Source organism: Montipora foliosa, chromosome 9 (genome assembly GCF_036669935.1).
Source record: "Montipora foliosa isolate CH-2021 chromosome 9, ASM3666993v2, whole genome shotgun sequence".
Taxonomy (NCBI): domain Eukaryota; kingdom Metazoa; phylum Cnidaria; class Anthozoa; order Scleractinia; family Acroporidae; genus Montipora; species Montipora foliosa.
In genome coordinates this window covers 45,523,148-45,531,075 of record NC_090877.1, presented here as the reverse complement: position 1 = coordinate 45,531,075, position 7,928 = coordinate 45,523,148, and the positions used below count along the sequence as shown (strand labels likewise).

The 7,928-nt window shown below is 39.7% G+C and overlaps 1 pseudogene; it reads left to right on the top strand.

Moving 5' to 3' along the window:
• Nucleotides 1-1,181, top strand: part of LOC137971878 (collagen triple helix repeat-containing protein 1-like) — a 2,708-nt pseudogene extending 1,527 nt beyond the window's left edge.
• The last annotated feature ends 6,747 nt before the right edge of the window (nt 1,182-7,928 follow it).

Here is a 7,928-nt window from a genome sequence, read left to right as displayed (position 1 = left end):
GGCTTTTTTGTGTGCAGAGGATGACAAGAAGAATACAGTAAATGTTGGTGATTGTCCGTAGGTTTCGTGTATAGGTCTATATTTATGTTTCCTTGTAAGTGAGACGTTAACGTTAAGGAAAGGAACATTGGTCGGAGAGTGTGAGCTGGTGAATTTTATGGTAGGATTAATGCTATTGAGATAGTCGATGAAAATTTTTTGGTTCTCGGGACTTTCAGTCCAGATCAAACGTCATTAAGAACTGGATGGAATGCGCATGGAACGTGAACGATGGCAAAGATTATGACCTAATTATGCTTAGAATCAAATTGCTTTTTTGATAGCAGGGAAGACAAGTCTATATCGTTGGTAAACAGTCGCTCAAGAAAGTTCAGTTTTAATGTGCAAAACACATGTGCACGTCATTTCCTGGAAGAGGACATTTCTCGTGAAGTAAACAGATGTGTTAATCTGCTTAGGAGAATTAAATTTCTTCATTTGAATAAATAATTTTGGATAGATCAAACAATTGAGTATTTGCCACAGGGAGAGAAGGAAAACTATTCAAAGTAAAACCTTTGATTCCGACCGTTCTTCAAATTTAGAGGGATTTGTTGTGGCTAAAACTCACACTTCAGGGTTTGTTTGGTGATCCCTTATTTTTATCTTTTCTGGAATTTCATTTTTTCCAAATGCTTTGCATAACGATATTAGCGCAACTAATAATCATAATAAAATGATAATAGAAAAAATAGTATAGTGATTTATTACCGATTTCTGGGAGCTGAAATTATCTCTACTTTTATGGCCGCTCATACATTTAATATAAGACGATTTTTATTATACAGGATTGCGTGTTCACCAAGAAGTTCTCTGATACAGCTCTTCATGTGGCCTGGACTGGTGGTTTTCGAGTTGCAAGCTGCACGGGTTGCTGTAAACGCTGGTAATTCACTTTCAACGGTGCTGAATGCTCGGCTCCCCTCCCTATTGATGGTGTTGTGTACTTAGGGAGGGTGAAATCTCAAGATCCTTTTCGCGTCCGCCATATTGAAGGGCACTGCAACAACATTCACAAGGGAAAGGTGCGCATGGGATTCTGGGTCGGCAATTGTCCTAGCTATGGAAATGCTGATGCCAACACAGGTTGGCAGTCAGTGTCCCGGATCTTTGTAGAGGAAGTTCCTAAACCTCAAGCTTAGATATCAACATAAAAGCTTCAGTCCGGTAAAAGCTCTTTAAAGGGACATAAATCATTTAAATCCATAGTTAAATAAGTATACATTAATATCATCGTGGATAACGGCCACCTTCGTATATTGGGGCTGCTTTTGATTGGAATAAAATTCTGCTGAATAAAAAGCCGGATTACAAATTAAAGTTTCCTCTGAGTATGATTCTTCTTCTCTTGACTTTCTGTGTATGTTTTTCTTCATATTAATTTTTTTCACAATGTGTAGTCAGGAGAGCTTTTCCCACTCTTCTCAAAATCAAAGTTTGGAGATTCGTCAAAAAATGTGATATCTACTACAAAGGCCATTTTTGTCACTTCATGCAGAACAGCAAAACCGCCAAGTCTTAAGGCTGGTTTTCACTAGCGACGGAGTCGGAGTCGGAGTCGTAATCAGAAGCGCAGAGCGATACGATCTAGTGAAAATCAAACTGTCGGAGTCGGAAGCAGAATACCGATTCCCCTTATTACCCCGTCGCTTACGATCCAGTGAAAACTGCATTTTCGGAGTTGCAAGTAGAAGCGGAAGAATAAACCAATCACGATGCTCGATTCCAGTCATTGTGATTGGTTGGTTCTTCCACTTTTGCTTCCGACTCCAACAATCTAGTTTTCACTGGAGCATAAGCGACCGAGTCATAACCCGGGTGTCGGAAGAAAATGGAAACGTTCTGATTCTTCTGACTTTGATTCCGTCGAGCTTAAAACCCGACTCCGTCGCTAGTGAAAACCAGCCTCTAAGTTTCACCACGTCATTAGAACTGACAAATCAGATGGGTTTTTTTTCGAAAAATAGCCGCTCAAAATGATCACACGCAAGAGATTATGAAGGTAAGAGAAGTAATCCCTCATACTGGCCCTATTCCCATCGTAATCCCTCTTAAGTTATTTTTAGATCTCCTGCGAGATCCGGTATTCCCACGAGGGTTAACTGATAGCCAATCATATGTCCCCATTTTTACCAATGTTGACAGCTGCGCGAATTTCCACGCAATGATTCGCGTCGTTCGCGATTTACCATCAAACAAAAATGGCGGACGATGTGGAGACAAACGCGTATATATATTTTGTGGACGAACGACACTTGTTGACTACAGAGTTAAGCGATTTCAGCGATTTCAATGACTTATGTTTTGAAACCTGTATCTTGGAAGGAACGAGTTACGTAACCGACAGGAGTTTGTACAGAATGGCAAATGGAAGACTATAGTCGATAAGTACGATCTCTCTGACTTTAATAAATGCATTCTCGGTTTCCTTTGCGGGATTAAAATATGATGACTTAATTCTTATATGGTGATACAGCAGACGGATAGAGCTCTACAACAGTACCAAACATGAAAACACGGTTTGATAGATTGGAAATTCTTCAAATTGGTATCACTGTAAACTAGACAGTTAAGCAATTCCAAGGATGTATGTTTGAAACCTGTATCTTGCAGACAATGAATTTTATCAGGCCATGAAACTCAATTTTGAAAACGGAGAATGGCATCGTACAGAATTTGCTGCACTTTCCCTCCTCCACGAAACTTCCACGTAACACGCGCGGTAACATTATCCGCGGGAAAATTTACATCTAAAAATAACCTAAGAGGGATTACGATGGGAATAGGGCCAGTATGAGGGATTACTTCTCTTACCTTCATAATCTCTTGCCACACGCTAAAAGTAGATCGCTTGAAAATTATCATTGAAAGATACCATATAAGGTGGATATATTTTCTTACCTCATCCTCTCTTGGTGTAGTAAAATCGACTTTTGACCTCCATTATATTTGTTGCACGAGGATAAAATTGAAGGAATCAAAAACTGGCAGGTAGTGAGTTGACTGGCAAAGCGATTAATGCGGAGCTTGTTTAACACTACATGCAGCTGAACACGAAATGTTAATAAACTTGGCAACCCAAAAATTCCATTCTCAGCTGAATGTTTCGGTTATTAATTTGTCAGATTTTCAGTTCTTTTGTTAGCAAACGCACCAGGAATTTCTCTGCGCTATCGGTTAAAAACAGAAATATTGAGTTGATTCAAAGTTGACCACTAACACACCCATAGTTTGCATTTTCCCTCCTCCCAGTCCAGAAATGATTTAAGGCACTTTTTAATAATGAAGAGCAATTGAAAATCCGGAATTCAGACTGCGGCATGGAAAACCGATATTCAATAACGAAAAACTTTAAGATATGTCTAGAAATGCACATAATTTGATGCACGACGATTGCAGCATGCCGTGAGCGTCACGAAGTGTCCCCTTGCTCTTCACTTTAACATCACCCGCGCTTCCGGGATGACATATACGTTTTTTAGTTATAAGAGACAATTGCTTAAATTATCGTGATAAGTTGGAGGATGACTTCTCTCTTTTATCTATCATGACCCGCACTGCAAACCTATTCGAGATCCTGATTTGGACAAACCATAGTCAGTTATCCACTTCAAAGCGTTTTCTGACCGAGCGGGGAATGGATTCCAAGAAACACGCAAGTAAATTACCCGCGGGAAAAAAAGGCTCGCTATGTGGAGTGCAGGAATGGTGCGGTGGTGAGAGCACTTGTCTCCCACCAATGAGACCCGGGTTCGACTCCTAGCCTCGACGTCATATGTGGGTTGAGTTTGTTGGTTCACTAGTCTGCATCGAGAGGTTTTTCCCCTTGCCTAAAAAACCAACATTTGACTTGATTTGCGTTTATTGTCAATTTCAGTTTACAGTGTCTTGAATTAGTGCTCCAGCCCTTGAACGACTAGGCAGTGAAATAAAGTTCCTTTCCTTTCCTCTTAGCTAAAATCGCGAGAACTGGAAAGTAGGTGACGTTCCCTGACTTTTTATATACAATCAAGATTCGTCATTTCGCATTCTCAAAAGAAATTTCAAAGAAAATTATCCGGTGGAACTCTTATCTTAATATTTTTCTTACATCTTTTCAATAAGTAACTTAAATTGTACCAGATATTTTTTCCATATATTACTTATTACGCTAATGAATTTGAAAAAAAAATTGCGCTGTAATCAAATTGGTTTTAGAGACATTTATTGAAAACTGAGTTTTAAAGGATCTTAATGCAGTGCCATACAGTTGCCATGGCAACAACCAAGGCCTTGAAGACATCCTTAATTACCCTTCAATAGTTTAATGTACAGATATTAGTTGAAGGGTTGAAGTTTGGTTTTTCCCTTTGTTTTTCATGGTACATCTACTTTCGTGTCAAGGGTGTGAACTTGTTATGAATTTTTCTTGTCCAAAGTCCATACTGGTTCCTTCATACTGATTTATTTCAGTTTATGCTATGAGACTCACTGAACCTAACTGACTTTTATGAGTTGTTTGTCGGCAGTGGAACTTTGGTCTCAAGGGCGTGAACTCGATTAATACTCAAGGAATGTTTCTTGATCGAAGTCCATAGGACTTCAGTCATACTAATCTATTTTAACGCTAGGAATTGTTATATTAAGAGGGTACGCAAATTAAGAGAACAAAAAAAATCCAAGGTAGTCTCAGGTATGACGTTTTGTATTTCTTGTCTTTGACTGAGTGCTCCTAAGCAGCTCTATCACACGTCAGTTAATTAAAAGATCGTCTCTTTCTCGACTGAAACAGCGTTGCTTTAGTGTCGTTTCAGTGCTTCAGAAGCAAGGTATCGATATGTTTGTGCAACGTAAGCGAAGCCAAAAAGGATTTAGAGAAATCATCAAAGGGATAGTTCTTATATACCCGTATAATTACCGAAACCGCTGTTTATCGTTTTTCCTAGTGTAGAGAATCATGATTTAATACGTAAGGGTTCAACTAGTGCTCTTGTGAGAATCAAACTTCTTGAAAAAAAAAAAAAAACTTAAAATAGACGGTGCATGCGCGTTGCTGCCCCAGATTAAGAGCTCCGTCAGACAGAAGTGGTGTCCGTTTCCTACTGCACGTATGCGACACCTAACCAAACACACGCACCGCACGTGCATTGATGTTGCACAAGTTCACATTGTTCAATTTGTGTTTTAGGAGCTTTGGTTTCCCTTTTAACCTTCGATCAATGTGAATTATACCTGAAGTGGTGATCGGTTTACTGAAAGTAAACTTTTGTGGTCTATCTAATCTATAAAATGAAAAAGACTTCTTGTCGAAAACATCGTACTCTTTAGCTTTCATTGTTAGAGAGCGAGAATGGGGATTTTAAGATACACCGACTACGGACTACGGACTACCGTTGGTACGGACGTACGAAATTCCCGGATGACAGGAATGCCTAAATTGCAACATGGGAAATAACTAACTGATCATGTCACACTCAGCATAAATCTATTTATTTCCCCTGGGAAACAAATATCTTATAATTGAATTGCGGAATGACATGAAATGAAAGTTGCAAAAGATATTTCTGTATAACAACCCTTTATCTATACTTTCACAGGGGAAAAAAACTTGGGGAAATTGAAATTATTGCAACCATTGCAAATGAGATGATGCGAAAAGTCTATTTGGATCTTACTTCAATTTTGTCCTTTTTTTTTGCCACAGAATATCAGACAGAAAAAGTAACCTCTATTCTCGTCAAAATGTCTTCGATCCTACTGACGCTACTTTTGATGTCACTTCCGTATAATTGTTTTGCAGCGAAGGATAACAACACCGGTGGCCTGTCTTACGATAGCAATGTGAGCAAATAATTACGCCAATAAGCAATTTGTTAGTAGACCTATAATACCCCATTCACACAAACAAGACATGTTTAATTAAATTGGGTTTAACAAAATGAAAATCAGTCACAGAAAAATGTAGGACTGGCTTTTAGGCCATCCCCATTTTTTTTTTTTTTCGTTTACTGTCGAATGCCTTTCCTGATATTGGGTCGGTCGGTCGGTCGGATTGAAAAAAAAAAAAAAAAACCAAAAAAATCATAAGCATTCCCGGAATCGGAGGCCTCACGGTACCCCAGCATCATAGCTATGGAAAACAACAAGACATGAACCCAAAATGGCGGAAACGTTGGTGGATGTAAAAATAAGACAGCGTGGGAAAAAAGATCAACCACCGAAACTCCTATGCGACATAAAAATGGCTTAAAAACGTCGTTACCTTTTTTATTTTTTTTTCGGAAAATGCCAAAAATTTGGGTCGGTCGGACGACGCTAAACGGAGGAAAAAAAGGGGATGGCCTTACAAGAGATTCGGGTGAGTTTCAATACATGCTTTGATCTCTGCTAAATTTGTAGTAGACAAAAATCAGTATACATGGTTTAAGGCAAGCTCAGTTTCTGGTGCGTTCCTTCTCGACTTTGTTCTCATCGTGCTAACAACCTGAAACTGTTTTCCAGTGCACTACAAGAAAATTTTTGGCGCCGTCACGCAGAGCCTCCGAGTTTAGTCGAGATAAAATGCGTGTTTGAAGTGCGGATTATTAACGAAAGAGAAAAGTGATCCCCGCTCTTATCTGGCCAATTTAAGCAATTGTATAAATGACGAAAGTTAATATATATGAAAAACATTATACATTTGAACTGCGGAGAGTTGAATCAAGTTAATTAAAGAGAGGCGGGTTCTGACGCTTGATCTCCCTATTTACCCGTGGACACAATGGAGCGATCTTTCTATGCTTAATGCCATTGTCCTAAAAGACTCTGCCACGAAATGAGGACAATTTTCACTTGTAAATGTCCAAGGCAAAACATGAGTCGAAAAATTCTCTCTAGATCACTGATGGCCACATCTGCTGTATTTTTGTTTGAGATGCTAACTTTCTCATATCTAATGTGATAGTCAGTCACTGCAAAGACAGTCTCCTGATGGCACTGAACCCATGAAATCAATTGAAATGTCTTGCCAAGGTCTTTGAGGCAATTCAGTCACTCAGGTGAAGAGGTACGGGATTGCTTGGTCCACTCACAACGTGACACCTATGGCATGTTCTGCAAATGCTTCAGCTTCTTTATCAAAACCTGGCCACCAGACCCTTTATCGGCAAGCGTTGCTTCATTTTTGCCATCCCTTGGTGTCCTTCGTGGGCTAATTCAATTGCTTTTACACGTAGCCTCTTACAATAGGTTCATTAACTCTGGTTCCTCGAAGTACAATGTTCCCAAAAAGACGAAGCTCTTCTCGGATTGGTTTGTTCTGTGCACAGATGGGAGTCTCCCAATTTCCCGTCTTAATTAATCATCTGTCTTACATCTTTCAATTCTTTATCTACTGCAGACTCTTCTTCTATTTTTTCTGTAGTCATCGCTCGTGGCACTGCTGTGTTGGCTACGAATCTGATGTACTCTTCTGCTACATTCCTAGGCTGTGGTTTTGCAGTCTTCGTGAGGCGTGTCAACGTATCTTCATTGTTCATTGACCCTGGCAAATACTTCACAGAGAATGAATATGGTTGTAACTGCAACACCCGTCGCTCAATTCTCGCTGAGGGCCTAGACCGCGCTGAGTAAGTGAACTCCGCAGGTTTGTGGTCCGTCCACAGTTCAATATCCAACTCATAAAGATACACATGAAACTTCTGACAGGTCCATACATAACCTCACATGATTTGGCTTAGGTACAACCCCAAACTCCCACGGAGTTAAGCCATTAACCTTCTCAATGATGTCTACCTTTAATCATGCGTCACGTTTTTGTCGATCTTTTCCTTTAAGCTAAATGCAGGCCGCCTCAAAAGTTGTGCAACTGGCTGGATCTGCTGATCGATATGAAGTTTGAGTTGAAAGTCCTTGGACCTTTCCTATTCCTG